The sequence below is a fragment of the Vidua chalybeata genome, chromosome 3 (genome assembly GCF_026979565.1).
Source record: "Vidua chalybeata isolate OUT-0048 chromosome 3, bVidCha1 merged haplotype, whole genome shotgun sequence".
Taxonomy (NCBI): Eukaryota; Metazoa; Chordata; class Aves; order Passeriformes; family Viduidae; genus Vidua; species Vidua chalybeata.
Genome location: NC_071532.1, coordinates 8,419,831 through 8,437,049, shown reverse-complemented (window position 1 = coordinate 8,437,049; position 17,219 = coordinate 8,419,831). Strand labels below are relative to the sequence as shown.

The following is a 17,219-nucleotide window of genomic DNA, read 5'->3' as shown; positions in this document are numbered from 1 at the left end:
CAGTCTCTCTGGCTCTGGAAGCACTTGGGGAGTTTTCTTACTGTATCATCGTAAGTGCATTTGTTGTTTATTAAATATTACAGCTGAGAAGATTTTTAAAAAATTCTTTTTAAAAAGTAAGACTATAGCAGTGGTGGTAGTGCCTCTGGGATAACAAATTATTATTAGAAGGGGGAAAACTGCAACAGCAGGGTACAGTGCTGAATTCTCCAGATGTAGAAAATCCTTTCACCCTCTTTAGTCTGCAGTAGGAATGATTAAGTTTCTCCCTTGGCACAAACTTTTTGTTTAGCAAGTCCCGTTGTGTCAGGCCTTTCTTGCAGCAGATAATGGCAGGTGCTGTGGTGGGGTGAGAAAAAACTCCTGCTGATGATAGATAGAAGGTACCTGAGGAAGGTGACTCATCTGAAGGGTTTTGTTTGCACACATTTAGACCAAAGCGGGGATATTTTGCTAACTGGTGGCTACCAAAGAGTAGCATATTTCCAGCCTTCACCAACACAGCTTGGTACCTTCAGCAGTCCTTCAGCTGCCTAAAGTCTAGAATTTGATCAGTTGTCCCTGACCCTCCTGTCAGCTCCTGCCAAGGAGCTCCTCTCTTGGGTGCCTGTTCTGTACAGACAAGTGCTGGAGAGGGAATGAAAGCAAAGTGACTCCCCTGACACCTCAGTGCTGGAGAGATCCAGATACCTGAACTCCTCTAAGGTTTTCCATCTTTGCAACAAGTCTTACTGCTTGAATGAGCATTGGTTCCAGCTCTCAGTTTCCTGAATACAAAGTAAGTTTGGGCCAGTTTGCTTCACATGGATAAACATGGTGATTACTAGGCATGAATGAGGAATCTTAAATTCTACATCGTGGATTACTTTTGCATTGTTGAAGATAACATAAGAGCAGCCCATGGCTGTTTGCCCACCTGGTTCATCCCACAAATTATTTGCTCAAGAAGGCCTGAGGGTCTGGTACAGCCTGTTTAAGACACTGCGAAACCTTCCAGTGGTTTCAGTGACTTCTAGTTGAAATTGCTTTGTCTTTGTAGCAAATAGTCTTTGCTACTTTCCTCCAACAAAAATGTTGTCTTTTTTTCATAAGGAGAATTATCTGTGTTCTTTCATTGTAGCTCTGCCTGTTTACCCTGCTGCTTTACTTACACTTTATTCTTACCAATATTTAGTTTGTTCATGTTTCCATTAAATTCCTCCAGGAATGGTCTTTTGGGGCTAGTTTTCAGTTTGCTGTTATATTCCTTTCACACCCAGCAAATTCAGCTGCTGTATTTTTCCCCCACTGCATTATTCAGCCTTGTTTTCCTCCTCTTTCTCCCCCTTCCTCCTCATTCCATGCAGAGGACTGTTCTGTGCAGTGCCTTTTTTTTTTTTTTTTTTTTTTTTTTTTTTGTTCTCCCTTTCTGCTTTTGTCATTTCCTGGTGATATCTCCCTGGAAAGAAAATAAGCAGAGAAGGAGCCACGGAAGGCGGCAGTACAGCCATACTTAAAATACAGGAAGCCAAAGATATGGAGTGATGGATGGTAGTTCAATTAATGTCTGAGCTCTCCTCACCTGTTTTGTTGCTTTATGCTAAGCAGAACTGCCACACTCTCTCCATTTTAAAGATGGATGAAAGGGTTCAAACAGCAAAAACAGCCAGTTCAATCTTTTATGCTTGCAAAGCAAGGCTTCAAAATGTAGCTTAAAGCTGTCTCTGGATGGTGCAGGCTAAATGTGGCAGCAGTGGCAAGCTCCTGGGCTTTCCCACGAGGGTACCACAGGAATTTTGGGTCTCCTGTCCCAGAAACAGCTGTCAGATAAACAAGACTCAATGTCAGGATTTGCATTCACTCATTTACTTCAATGAGTTGTAATTCTGTTACAGGGTTTTATGTTTTCTAATGATGTTGTTTTGAATTTTCTTTTAATAGTAGTGTCATTACTTACTCTGGAAGTATACTTCAGTTGCTTAGACACTGCAGTATTCCCAGGACATCTCTCTTTTCAGGAGGAAATTAATTCAGTGTTTAACTCATAGGGGTATCTTCTGCAACCTGTTTTTAATGGGAAAAGCAAAGATAAATTCAATATAGTGCAAATCCTAAGAACAATGTCCGATGTCTTCCTTCCTCCTTTCTTGGGGCAGACCTGCCAGGCAGCATTACAGAGAGCTCTCTGGTGGGAAAAGGAGATGCAGAAAGTGCTGCCATCAGTCTTTGCCTGCACTTAGATAAACCCATTGACATTCACAGACTGTAATGGCAGGAAAGCTTTCCAAAACCATTTGACCAGAGAAGTTTGAGTTATCATCATTGTTGTATCTCAGTCTGACAGGGAAAATGTTTTGTTGGTCAAAATGTCTTGTAAACACAGATATTTGATTCAATTTAATCAGAGGCAGCTCCTTGTGCAGAATGTGGGTGGCTCATCCCCAAGGGAAGGAGGAATGGAAGAGCAGGGAATTCACTCCTGCACTGCCATCAAGGTCGCTCTGGGTCAGCAGGGAATGCATCAGAAGAAATGCTGACTGCCTGGGGAGAGGGAGGCTCTCCCAGGCCTTGGGAGCAGCTCCCCATTCTGGCTCAGCATGCCCATCTAGGCACAGGCCGGGCTGAGCTGGGACTAAGGTTGTGTTCTGGAGTCAGCCAGAGGGCTGCTAGGAAGAGGGAAAATCCAAGTATCCCTTTATTCCAGAATGACACAGTGAGGGATTGCACTGGCCCAGTGCCAGCCGACAGCACCCAGGATCTCCTTCTGCAGGCGCTTGTAGACCTGAGCAAATCTCCTTGTGCTAATGGCCTTATTAAGATCAAACCAGTGTACATTGCAAATCTACACAAAGAGAAATTAGAGCCCAGATTAGATTAGGGGCTGAAGGCTGGCAGCGTACAGCTGCTTGTGAAATTGCACGCTGAATTTCATTTTTGAATAGACTTTTACTGGTAGCAATTTGAAGGCAATCATTAGAGCCATCAGCCTTTGAATGAGAAATTTCAAGGGACACTTCAGCATAAATCTACTCCTCTGCTATAAGAAATTATTCCTGATATGCTTTGGGCTATGGAAACCAATTACATGAATTTTGCACAATAGCCTGTTTCTCCCAAACAGGGGTAGCACTCCTGGCCATAAACAGACATCCTTTTACTTCCAATTAACTGTGTGGGTGTGTAAATATAAGGAAAACTGCCTTTTCAGCTTGAATTTAATGAACAGAAAACAATGGGGGAAAGGAATCATCATTTACAGTTAGAATATGAGACTCTGGCCATCCTTATTCCCTGCCTCTGCAAGCCAGCTGGAATTGTGAAAACAAACCCTTTCCCATTAAATCATAAATACTGCAGGTTTTATTCCTTACTGACTCCTAGGCTCCAAGATTTAGGAAAGGGTAGGATATTAATTTCCAGAGCTAAACTTGATATAACTCACAGTGCTCTAGTTGTCATTTAAACTTCAGGTGTGTTTTTCTTCTAGTGCAGGTACTCCAGAGCTGCCCTGTAATCCTGAATCCTGCTGAATTCACACCCTGGCAATATAGCAATGTCCAAGGGATGCAACTGGTAATTCTGCCTGGCTGTTAAACTGCCTCGTGTCACCCTGCTTCCAATGGCTGCTGACAAGGTATGTGTTTTAACTGCTTCCAAGTGCTTTAATCTTAGTATTAGTAGAAAAAGAAGCCATTATTAATGCTTAAAGCCATTGTTATTTTCTCTCTCTGCCAGCTGGTTCTGTATTAATATTAGTGTTTATAAACTGAAGCTTTGTATGTGTGACTCAGGCTTCCCATGTCATTAATTTGAAAACCCTGAGAGCATTTTCTTACACAAAAATTGCACAGGGAAGGGAGAGGGTCTTTTTATTTACCTTCAGATTTCCATCCTTGAGGATTTTCTTGCTGGGTGTTCTCAGGTTTCAGGTGCAATTAGAACACTTAATTGGTTTTGTATGAACACTGGGATCCCTTCATTCCCCAGGAGCAGCAGATTTCATTAAAACCACCACCCAATATCATGAAACACGCAATTAAATTCTTGAGCTGCCAACATAGCGCAAAAATGGTTTATAAAGCCCCAAGTGATAAACATGTTGAGAGAGGAGGCTCTGGGGTGGCATGAGCTGCTCCATCTTCTGCTCTAACAGAGCTCTGGGTGTTTGGTGAGAGGCACAGCACTGCTCAAACCAGATCTAGCCAAGCCTTTAGCCAAGCTGGGGCCAGGACAGCTGCAGCCAGAGCACTTGCATGTCTCCTGTGTGAAGGCAAGGCCCTGTAATTGCTGCTGGACTTGTGTTAATCCATGTCTGTGAAGGTATGGTTAGGAGAGGGAAAGATGGACCATGAAAGCTTCAGTTGCATCTTCTGGGCCTCCTGCAAAGGCTGAGCTTATTGCAAAGCTTTTCTTCCCAAGCAGTAGTAGCACTGGGAAGGCAAAAATAAACGCTCACATGTCTCAACCCCCAAACTTTGCTGAATAGAAAAAGAGTGCATTATGCCAATTTTTCTTTCAGTTGCTTGGCTTAGTGCAGGGATGGTAGCACAACATGGGGGAAGTTGTGCCTGCCAGGTTGAGATGTGGACTCATATCCAGCCAGCAGGAAAGAGCTGAGGATTTGTCTGGGAGGGGAGAGAAATTTTCCTTTGTTAACTACTTTTGCATCTCACACTGAGAAGAGGATCAAAGTTTAAAATAAGCAGGCCAGCAGAACAGTGCTGGATCTGTGATCCAGCTGTCCAGGTGTATCTTCCCTTAAAGTTCTCTTGAAGGATTGAAGCACAATCAGAAATTCACTTGAAATTGTGGAAGTCATAAGTGAGGAGCATTGGTAGGTCAGAAGGAAGAGACACCAAGAACTAAACTTGCTATTTTGGTCTGTTTTTTCCTCCCACTATCTTTGAAAAAAAAAAAGAGAGAGAGTGCATTGTAGAACCAAAAACTCATCTACCACAACATTCCTTTCCCTTCACAATTAGGAAAAAAATGTCCTTCCAGGTACTGAAGAAGAGAATATGTGCAGGGTTCTGTGGTCCCTGTCCTTTAGCCCTGGCTGTCTGCTGTCCTTTCCTTCAGCTGCAGTCTGCTGAACTCCTGTCTTCCCGTGGGAGGTAGACCTTGTGGCCTTGCACACAGAAATTGCAGGAAAGTAGGTGTCTGTCATTTAGGTAGTTGCTATTTTATTCACCCTTTGAGGCACTGGAGAGAGGTTGTCTTTTTTAAGTAAGACCAATATTTGGAATAATTTGTGATTTCAATTTTAAACAAGCTTGGTGCGATTATGTAGCAGCAGATGCTGGGAAACATGAAGTGTTTTATCTGGCAGTCCTATCTCTCTGTAGGTCTAGCAGGCCAAGAGACAGAGCTTTCCTGGGAAGACTCCTCACCACAGGAACAGCATCCAGCTTTTTCCCTTTTTCCTTTTTTTTTTTTTTTTTTTCTTTTTTTTTTTCCCAGCAGCCGTACTATTTTCCTAACTTCAAAACCTGTTCCTTTTCTCCTCATTGTGCAAGTCTGCAGAGAGAGAGCGTGCAGGAAGATGGGCAGAGGCTGGGAGCACTTTCATCCTGCTGAGGCTGTGTGTGTGTGAACCTCCCGAGCATCCCGGGGGAGCCTCTCTGGGAAGCGCTGCAGAGCCGGCTGCGGTGTGTGCTGCCGATAAGGAGATGAAACAATGGCTGCGATACCAAAAGCCTTCACAGAATTACTTGGTGAGGATGTTGCAGAGTCAAAAGCTTTGTGCCTTCGCTGCGCGGAGCAGATGTGCTCACTCCTGAATGCTTAACCCCTTCTCTTCCTTTTAACTGTGTAAGTTCATGCACAGCTTATGAGAGCATCCGAATTTGTGAATGCTGAGGAAATGGCATTTGTGTTTCTTGTCACTTGCAAGGGTTTGCATTTCCTTTCTTGCAGGGCCACTCTGAGACCTGTAAACCACTGTAGTGCAGCCCAGGCACTGACCCTATGTGAAGATTTAGGGATGCCCAAGCTGTGCCTGGCAGAGGTGGGAAACCTGAGATGTCCTTGCTTGAGATCCTCAAGTGGAGCTAAGGAACCAAATTTCTTATATTATTAATGCCTCATTTCCTCAATATTGCCACAAAGATTTATGTGAAGGGACTTCCAGAGTGCTAATGGAATTACCCACCCAAATCTCCCCTGTGCCAATGGCAGGGAACGCTCCAGTTCTTTGCCCTCATGTTAGTGCTGGGTGAGTAATTGAATTATTTCTTAGCAAGCAAAACAAAAAGTCCTTGATTTTTGTTGGTAGTGTTGAGGCTTTTTCAATACCTGATTTTTTAATACCTTTCCTTAGGCTTGAGTTATAATTTGAAATACAAAATGAAAACATTTTGATAATTTTTCCCATTCCAGTGCCAGCAAGGGTCAGTGGTTTCACTCAGTAAACTCTGCTTTTTTTTTTTTTTTTTTTAATTAACAAAATGCCATCCTGCAGCATTCCACTTAACTCTGTTTAGTGTACCTGCTCCTGTCAGGACTTCAATGTTGCTTCAGATCTGGTGCTGATTTTGCTGAGAAGTCCTTTCCCATTGCCTCATGGCTGCCAGTTAATTTCCTAAAATCCCCCTGGATTTAGTGTCTGTGCCAGGGCACAAGAACTGCACTGGCTGAGCTTGGGGAGGATAAAAAGAGCATCACAATCACGTGTGCGGAGCAGGACCGACTTCCAGTCTGGTGAAAATGACTGAAAGAGTAGGAATAATTCTGGAAATCACTCTGAAATCAAGATGGGAGGATACAGCTGGAGCTGGGCAGCCTCTTGTGTGAAACCACTTCTATGAACCTTGTTCGAGTGTGTGCACAGACACACACCTGGGAATGATGTACTCCTTGTCATGGGCCTGATCCTGTGGAGCTGTCAGTGTTGTCAGGAAAGGTGACCAGGTCAGCTGCTCCATGCACTAGGAGGACAGCTTGGGCCTATAAAGAGAAATACAAGTTCAGGACACTGGAAGTATGATAGTCTGAAGATTAATGATAGAAAACTATCATGTGTTTGAGGAAAGGAAAGTAAGCAGGAAAAAAGGAGCCTAAATTAGGCTGCAGCTCCCTGGACAGAATACTCAGGTTATAAGTACTCTGGCAGCATTTAGAGCAGGGCTGGCTGTGCTGGTTGCTCTTTGCTGTCCTTGACACTATCTGTGTTTATTCATGCTACTGTTGTGCTGTGCTGACAAAGCCACCCCAAGTGTCTCTGAGGTGGAAGGAGATTGTGCATGGGTTTGGCAGCAGGATTGACTCTTGACTCTGCTGGAGAGTGTGGGGGTTGTGCCCCGTTTGCCACAGCAGTGCTGTGGGACACTAGCATTCCATTGTGAGCATTTCATTACTCAGCTGGTGCCAGGGATGCTGGGCTTAAAGAGCATCTTCTCAAAGGAGCCAAACTTTTCCACACCGTCACTGAGTCACCCTGATCTTTGTGATCAAGCTGGCACAAGCACTTGAAAAGCATCACCATCCTCTCCAGCCCCATAGCTGATGAGCAAGGGAAATTGAGGCATGAAGAGGAAAATGTGGGGTGCTGATGTCTCAGCAGGGTGGGAGAGCTGCGAGCAAAGCAGCAAAACGCTTCTCGTTGTCAGGCTTAAGTCACAGCAGATTTCAGCCTTCAAAACCCCCCAGTGATTGTTTTAGAGGAGCAAAATAGTCATTGCTGCAAGGAGCCAGCACCTGCAGTGAGCTCCACCTCTCCCTCCCTTTGTTGGGGGGACCAAGGTGTGAGGGGAATTCAGCAGCGCCCACAGTGCATGCCAAACGAGATCAGCACTGGGCACTGTTTGCTGAGCTGCAGTGTATGGGATCACTGGGAATTGCTGCATTGCTGAGTGCAGTCAATCCACTTACCAGCACAGCACTGCTCCTGAAGGATCCCAGCCAGCTGCTCCTGTCTGCTGTGGTGCTTGGAAATGAAAAGTGCAATCCAGCCTCTGGTTCCAATGAAAATTCTCTCTAATCTGGAATAGCTCTACCCTGGGAGATGCCTTTAATATGATAGTAGGGCTGCTATGTCAGGATGAATACTTTTTTATTTGTAAAAAAAGAACTTTATTCCTGCCATAAAAAAGTTTAGTGCAGAGAGTTAACTGAGGTAATGTTTTTAGAAGCTGAAAGTATCAGGAACTCAAATAAAAGGCAACAATGATTGCTTTTTTTTTTTTTTTTTCTTTTTTAATTTTTTTTCTCCTCTTTTAAAGCTCCTGAGAGTTCATTTCCTGGTGTCATTGTCATACCCCTAGATCTGAGTAATTAATTTGTATTTGTGTCAATCACATGTATGCTTCTGTAAGTATTGCATGCAATTCAGACTAAATTAACAGCTAAACTAAAGCTGGTACTGAGCAAATCAAGCTGCAAACTGTGTGTATAGGCAGGAGTAAAACACTTTGCAAGAGCTCCACTGTGCCATCAGGTGTTCTCTGCTGGATGCAGTGTTATTCTTGGATCATTTATACAAAAAGGCCACTTTGATTTTTGTTTCTATATCAGATGCATTATGAGACCAGTGCTGATATCCTGACTGTGTCAGTTTCCTTGATTTTAAGGGAATTTTCTAGGCCCCTCTGTCTGCTCCTTCCTGGTTGTGCTGATGTCTCTGATGTGAATAAAAATGCTACTGAGCAGGTAACCTTAGTGTCATTCAGCACTATGGCTCTTCGTGATAAACTCTAGCTTTTGGCTTAATAACTCAATAGCCTCTGAACTAACACCACTCTTTAGCCAATCAGGACTTTAAACCAGCCTATTTCTGTTAAGAAGCCAGTGGTTTTTGGAAACACCTCTTTGCAAGAGGATACAGGAGTTACTTTATGGTTATGATTGAGTTATGGTTATTTTTAGGGTTAGGATTCATGCAGAGAGAACAAGGAAGGGGCTAAAGCGTGGTGGAGTGGGGCTGTGAGGGATTCCCAAGGGAGGTGTGGGCTGCCAAGGGACCTGGGTTGTCAGAAACTTTGTGGTCAGTGTGCTATAGCTGGGGATGAAGACCCAAAAGGATGCACTGCTTGTCTCTCACTCCTTCATAATCACAGTTGCTTTTGGGGCCAGTTGCATCCCTTTTCTGGAGCATAGTTTCCAGCTCCAAGGGAACCATTAGTCATTTTCCTTAGAATATACTTTGGAATGTATCACCTATTCATTACCGTCCTATTTTAAATGAAATAGGAAATGAATTCTTTTGAAATCACAAACTTTAATGATTCCTCTCTCCATGAGAATTCATTAGGCTTTATTTAATCAACTACCCAATGCACACTGTGGTCTTTGCAAATAGAAGCTGCAGTTGCGTGACAGGAAAAATTGACTCCATGGACATGAGGAAAAAACCACCCTGAATAGCAGTCTAGTCTGCAAAATCAAAAATCAGATACCCATAGTTTAGGTAAATTGAAGTTGAAAGAAAACCAAATCACTTCGCAGTGCCAGGATGAATGAGAAGCGAATCTGAATATCAAATTGACCTTGCTCCAGGGGAGAATAATTTGGTATGATATATATGCTGTCTCTGAATGTGTTGCTTACAGAAAAACTAAGTGGTTTTCCTGGAAAAAGAAGAAAAGGAGGTGAACATAAAGTCATGAGGAATTAAGGGCCTTAGTCCCAAGTCAACCCTGAGATAATTTTGGAACTAATACACTTTTGAGGGAAAGCAGCACTGCTTTAAGGGAAAGGTGCAAGATTTCTTGGTAGGAATGTTCATTTATGCATAACTTCTACAGCTATTGATGCAAGTTTTAGCACAGCAGCTCGAGGACAGCATTAATGAACACAGGACAAATAGGAATGAGTGTATGAGAAATGGAGAAAAAGCATGCTGTAGAGGGACTGAGGGAGTGGGTACTGAGAAGCATATCCTGGCCTCAGTGAAGGTACTGGAAACTTTCTTATGAATGTCCAAAAAATTAGTGATTTTTTTTAATAGTGATTCTGTTATAGAGCTCCTGTAGCCAAGCAGCCCTCATGAAATGCTTAAAGTGCCTTGGTGTGTTACTAAACCCACCACCCTGAGAGCAGTAAGAGGAGTGGTTTCATTCCTGAAGCCTCACTGTCAGGTCTCATTAAGGAACTAAGTGTTCTCTTTTCTCCTAATTACCCTGTGCAGACATCTCTGGTGCTGTTCAGCTTCATTTTATGGCCCCTGCAAGTAAAGTGCAGCTCCATAAAAAGCCAGCCCAAGATGTGCAGGGTAAGAAGGCACAGACCTACTGGGTGAGTGCAGAGCATAAATACCAGGACTAAATGACAGGGTGGGTTGGCAGGAGCAAGAGTGGGAAGATTGTTCCTGTTTGTTACCTCTGGGTCTTGGGGGAGTTTTGCCACCAAATTCCATTAAAATGAGAGCTTCAGCCTTTAAAAGCATCATTCAGGGGCTTGTTTTGTTAAATAAGCTAGCAAAGATTGTATATTAGTCTCTGACAAGGCTACATTTGGGTGAAAACCATGCTGAATTATTTATTTTGTCATTAATGTCACACAAACCACAGTAAGGAGAATTATATGGGCTGCAAAAGCGGGCAGCTCTAAGTCAGGTTCAAACAAATAGAATTGTTATTCTTCAATACCAGTGGCGGGCTGCAGCTGCCTAATGCATCCAGGAGAGGATGAGAAGTGAATGGTAAATCAATGGAAAGGTTCACACCTGACTGACAGCCTTTAAATAATGTAAAGGGTCCTATGGCAAACAGCAGTTATACAATACATTAGCATTTAAGACCAGTGAAAAGACATGCAAGGAAATATTAGGGAAATTTTGGTCTTGTAGCTGCAAAGTTTAAAGAGCTGGAGAGGAAGAGTACATGTAAATTGGGTGGAAAGCTCAAAGTGTGCTTTTACAATGAGAAAACAAAGAAATTTTAATTTGGCCAGACTGACTTTGGCTGGCATTGGCATTTGGTAAGGCCAGAAAGGGTGTTGTGCTGTGCAGGGCAGAGGACTCCAGGCAATGGTGCTCCCTGGAATAGTTGGGGCAAGGAGGTGGATCCAAGGGCACTTTGGGAGCGCAGGCTCAGCCCCTGCTTGTGCCACACATGATGTCTCTAAGCCATGCCAGTTTCCACAACTCTGATGCTCTGCCCACCTCTTACCAGCTGAGGAAAGACCATTCAAGGCATCCTGGAGGTTTTCAGCTGTGTTCTGTCTTTCACAAAACAGCTTCTGTCTCCCTGAACAAACACCATAAGGAGTAGGATGAACATAGCTGAAGTTGTATCTAGCAGATACAGAGGTCTGCTAGACTGGTTCTGGGAGTCTGTGCAATGTGCATTCCCTGGTTCTGGGAATCCATGCAATGTGCATTATTCAAATCCTGTCTGGGCATGTGTACATGCCAGCTTGCACATGTGTGCTCTCTCTCTCTCTTTGAACTATGAAAGGTCTGAACTTTGCATTCCTGACCCTAGAAATGGGTCATAAAGGGCCCTTTGATTTGTGGCTGTTTGGTGTGCTGAGAAAAGGTAAAGAGGATAAATGTCTGTGATCAGACACGTGGACATACCTTCATTTTGTGGTTAGTTTATGGCCATAAACTAAGCCACAAGAAGTTTCACTCAACATGAAGGAGAGCATCTTTATGTTGAGGGTGGCAGAGCACTGGGAAAGCTGCCAAGAAAGGTCATGGAGTCTCCCTCTCTGGAGACATCCTAAACTCACCTGGATGTGTTCCTGTGTCACCTGCTCCAGGTGATCCTGACTTGGCAGGAGGTTGGACTGGATGATCTCCAGAGGTCCCTCCCAAACCTAATGATTCTATAATTCTGTGTTTTCCTACTACACATTAAGATGGGAGAGAGTGAGGCGTGGCAGGGCTGGTGTTTGATTTGTGATTCAGGGGCAGACTTTTGGTGGGACATTAGGTGTACAGTGATTTACATAAGCTATGCAGCTTTCTGCTTTGTCATCTATAAAATTGGGAGAAGTAGCCTGAAAATTATCTAGTGATGAGAAATGCCTTAGCAGCTCTGTGATGCTGAGGAACAACTGTAATGAGGTAACAAGACTGTGAAACTTTGGTATATTAAATTATTTCCAATGTTAATGGTTAAAGTTTATGGGAACAGTATCAGAAACACATTTAGGTTTTTAAGAAGCTGAGGCATCATTTATTCTGCAGTGAGAAATGACAGCCACTAGAAAGACAAAAATTAACTTTTTGTGTAACTATAGTGAGGATAAGGCTGTTAATAAATTAAGGTTGAGAGCTAGTTTTAACATGTCTGATAGTCTACAGCAGACTGGGAGGTTTATATGGAATATTTCATGCAATAAACTATGTATTGTAATGCTTGGATGCAGCCTTTAAACAGGCACAGCCATCAGAAGAAGCTTCTGATGACCAGGAATGGGCTAATGAAATTAATTGCAAACATTTTCTCAGCAATAGAAAAAAACTAAAGTAATCATATTTTTAATTTAATGATGGGAAAAAATCTGCTTTGTTTTGTTTATGAATACTAATTTTAAAAAATCCTAATCTGGTAACACCATTTGCTTCAGTGTCCCCTTTGACCTTCTGATGGAGCTATGAAAAGTCTCTCTTCTCTTCCTGGGATTTCTCCTCTTTTATCTACCACCCACCAGTCTCCTCACTTGATCTCCTTTGCCTGGTTGGCTGCTCTGAAGTTCTCCTTTTGTTGTTGAGTAAGAAACGGCAGAGACTCACCAGAAGCCTGGTTTGCACAGCAGCAGCTTTACTGCAAAAACCTCTCTTTTTATAGACTGTTCTGATACAGACAGACCAGATTGGTCAGTTAATCAATACATTTCACCTAATTGGCTAATCAACAAAAACACCTTTCTTATAAACAATCTTTGAGAAAAACAGGAAAACAGAGAGTAGGAAAACACCACCTGCAGGTTGTTTATAATAACAAGTTATCATCATTTCTCTACAACTCCCTAAAGTCTCACAAGTCGGTCCTGAGAAAACTTATCTGGTTTTCTCACTCTTTGACCAGGCTGTCAAATCCACATTCTCCCTTGGTTTTGGTGCCTCCAGGCTTTGGGGTAAGAGTTAAGCACAGCACAGCAGTGGACAGCTGATCCCCTCTCTGACAAAGAGAAGCAGCAGGATCTTTTCTCAGCCACTTGGCTGGAAATTCATAGCTTCCTTTAGCTATGAATTCAATAGAACACTAGCAGTTGCCTTTCTTTGTCTTTACTTGGCTAGGCATTGTTGTTATTTATTCTCCTACTAATTCCTGTGTCACTGCATGTATGTGTGTCATAGATCATGTGCGACATATCACTGTTGGTTACTTGGATCTGTTATTTTTCCTCCCTAAACCATGGGCAGTGATACTGAGCAGCATAGGCCCAATATGCAGCCCTCGGGGACCTGTCAGAAATAGTCTCTTGGATGAGGATTTTATCAATCACCATTTAGTTATTTTGGCTGTGAAATGTAGCACACTGACTTTATTTTGCCCTGTGAACCCACAGGCAGAGCATTTGCATGGCATACAGTTACTCAGGTGAGAAAAGGTGTGATGAAGAAAAACCCTCTCAAAAAATGAGCAGAAAACAGATTCTACCCAATGTTCTCATACATACCATGCTGTTAGGAGTCACCTATTTCAACATTCAGAAAGGGCATCTAACAGGTTGACTGGAAAGTTGAGTGTCTTCAAAATTCTGGAGTGGCTTTATTGCAGTGGGGTAAAAAGATTATTTGTCAAAGACCTTTTTAAAAGTGTAAGGTACATGTATGGGTGTGGTAAGTTCCAGTGACACAGTGTGAGATGCAGCTGTGGTGGTGTGAAGAGAATGATTACAGTCCAGGTTAAGGCAGTCAGGATAATGTCACTGAAGTCACTCCAGTGGGTTTGTATTTCACAGAATCATAGAATGGCCTGAGTTGGAAGGGACATTAAAGCTCATCTGGTTCCAATCTCCCAAAGGTGGGCAGGGACACCTTCCCTTATACCAGGTTGCTCAGAGCCTCATCCAACCCAGCCTTGAACATTTCCAGGGATCCAGGGGCATCTGACTTCTCTGGGCAACCTGTTGCCAGTGCCTAAGCACTCTCATAGGGAAGAACTCATTCCTAATATCCAATATAAACCTAATTTCTCTCAGTTTGAAGCCATTCCCCCTTGTCCTGTCACTCCAGGCCCTTGTGAATAATCCTTTTCCATCTTTCTTGTTGGCTCACTTGAGGTACTGAAGGACACAGTTAAGTCACCCCCAAGCCTTCTCCAAGCTGAACAACCCCAAATCTCTCAGCCTTTCTTCAATGAGAGCTGCTCCATCCCTCTGATCAGCTTGGAGGCCTCCTCTGGCCTCACATCAACAGTTCCATGTCCTTCCTGTGCTGGACCCAGGCTGGACACAGCACTGCAGGTGAGGTCTCAGCAGAGGAGTAGAATCCCCTCTCTTGACCTGCGCTCCAGTGTGAGTGAAATGAAAATCTGCATTTTAATCTATAAAGAGTAGCTCCTGGAAAAAGTAATAAATTTGAGTGTGCTGCAGTCACAGATCTCCATTTACTGTAGAAATGGAGTTTGGCTGCATTTCACTGGGTAAAGCTACTTCAGGTTTTCACCTTGCTCTAACATTGTTAGTCATCTGAGGAATTACTTGGTGTTTACAGAGCACTTTCCTTTCCTGGCTGATAGAACAGCTTGTTTGCCACAGCAACCCCAGTGGTGACTCTGCTGCTCAGGCACAAGAGATGTTCACATGAATTTTGGGAATTATTGGCGTTTTAAAGCAAAAGGGATCTGATGTAGTAATGAGATGCTAAGCCAAGAAAGTAAGGTGTGCTACAAGCTCATTAACCAAGATTCCTGTGCAATCATTTTCAGTAATGCTCTTGTTTCATCTGTTGGTTTTGCTTTCCTATGTCTATGCATGCACTTAGGGGAAAAAAAAACCTTGAGAAATAAAAGAATACAGTTGCAGGTTCTGAATTATATTTTTAGCCTAGTGTTTGACAAAGACATTGCTAGCACTGCCAAAAACAACCAAAGGTGAGAGTGGATCCATTTTTCCTTTAAGGGAGGCTGTTCCAGACCTGAAGGCTCCTGGATGCTTGTCTGGGCTCATGCTGCTGTACCACTCGTTTTCCTTATGGGAAGAGTAACATTTTGTGACAAAGACAAAGCTTCATACAAGCAGCAACAGCCAAATTACAAATTACTGTCATTTCTGACTAGTCCTTTAAAGGAAAATCTCTCAGATCTGACTCCCAGGGGGTGAAATCAGTGTGGGTGTTAAGCAACATGGCTTGGCTATTTGGGTAAAATGGCCTAGTTTTGATTAGGTAGGGAATTGGAGGATAAAAGGGATTTATTTTTCTCAGAACTGGGCAGACAATAGCAATGTAAAAACCTGGATCACATAGCTGAAGCCAATATCTTCCCCTTGAGGCTTTCTTTTGTTTCCTTTGTAGCACATCAATTTAAAAGAGACCTAAACTCCTGTTTCTGAAGGTTGCCGAGTGGGAGGGTAAAAAATAAAAAGGGTGTTTGGAGTTCATGGATGCAGCCTCCTAGGAAACTGTGGAATCAACCTGTCACCCTTGGAGTCATGGCTGATAATTCTTATATGACTCTTGGTCTTTTATCTAAATTATCTGCTGGCACATCTGCAATTTAATGATGCCACATGACACTTGGTACAACACAGTCTCTTTAACATGTTCCCACTCTCCTGGTACTTAGGAAGGCATCATGGACAGGAGGGAAAAAAAAGCTTTTTTCTACATTTTGCCCTGGATGTGTTAATAATCCTCTCCAGCCTGCTGAGCAGCTCAGGCTGGCAGCCACCTTTGGGCACTGCTGACCAAGAAGATGATGCAGACACTTCCACCCACCTGCAGATATCCTGTCCTCTGTGTGTATTCCTAAACTATATTTGGAGTCAAAAGGAGAGAACAGATACATAAATGCTTATTTTAACAACTCTCACTTTAAGGAGCTGCTCCTGCTGAGTGGGCATAAGGATATGTGCTACTTCTTGCTCCAAACAGAGCCTGGAGGCCCTGGGTGGGTGACAGGGTGGGTGGACAGAGCCCCTGGTGACACAGGGGATGGTGAACCTGCCCCAGGTAAGGTAGGGGACCAACAAAGACCTGACCCTGCACCCACAGAGCTGCCCCCAAGCACCAGCTCTGACTCCAGTTTCTGTCCCAGATCTTACCGGATTTGCAGTAACTTGTTTTAGCCTTTCACGTTGCTTTTCTGGATCTTAATTTGTTTGCAATACATCTTCTGCCAGGTTGTCTAAAATATACTGAAGGGAACAAGACTAATGGCCCCCCAGATGTGACAACGGAAGAACAGAAAATAAAACAATTCACTTAAAGGAGAGAAAACGAGGTGGAGGAAGGAGGAGAAGCAAGGAAAGAAGAAAGACTTGGATATTTTGTCAGACATATTTGGTTAGGATTCTTTTTTTCACAGAGCTTTTTGTTTTAATAGTCTTTGGTTAAAAGGAAAAACTGTTTTATTAAGAACACTGCTTCTACTTATTTTCTGTAAAATTAATATTTGCACAGAAAAAAAAAATACAGCTTCTACTTTGCATACTAATTTTGACTGCTTATCTTTGCTCCTTTTAATTTTTTTAAATGAAATTATACCTGGATCCCTGTAATCCTAAATTCAACATGAAGAAGGAACCTGAATGCTACTGTAGATCTGCCTGTTGATTTCCAAACCATCTTATACAATTTCCAAAATAGCTTATGCAATATATGACCTGGAGAGAAGGCACATTTTCTTCCAGGAAAGAAAAAGGAAGAAAGGGCAAGATTTTCTCCCTCACTGTTCCCAGAGAAAAGATGGAATATGGAGGCTCAAAGGCCTGCCACTGGAGCTACAACACTTCAGCCCTGGAGGGGCAGAAAGAAGCAAGGAGAAACACCTCTCCAAGGTTAGGGTGAGAAGAGCCTCCCTCCCATAGGCCTCTGTGGGCACATGTTAAAGTTTCATTGGTTTACTCAGTTGATGTCACCCCTGTTCAGCCCCCTTTTACCATGTTTGTATTCCCCCAGAATCTTCTCCTGTCTCCTGATCCCCACTGGCCACAGTTTGTCAGAGTGTTCTGCCCCTGTTATCCTATTGATTCCCCTAGTTTGCTGTCCCTCCCCTGCACCACTTTTCCCTGTTCCCATTGGTCCTTGACCCTCAGAGCCACCCCTTTTTCCTGTATTTAACCCCGTGCCCTCCACCCTGCTGCATCTTTGTCCCTAGACCCTCTTGGTGCCAATAAATAAATGG

The 17,219-nt window shown here is 43.2% G+C and overlaps 1 long non-coding RNA gene across 1 annotated transcript; it reads left to right on the top strand.

The window, feature by feature from the left end:
• The first annotated feature begins 3,480 nt into the window (after window positions 1–3,480).
• Window positions 3,481–16,388, top strand: LOC128786524 (uncharacterized). Its single transcript, XR_008430318.1, has 3 exons — window positions 3,481–3,613; window positions 5,496–5,693; window positions 16,216–16,388. It is a non-coding gene; the product is annotated as an uncharacterized LOC128786524 (long non-coding RNA).
• The last annotated feature ends 831 nt before the right edge of the window (window positions 16,389–17,219 follow it).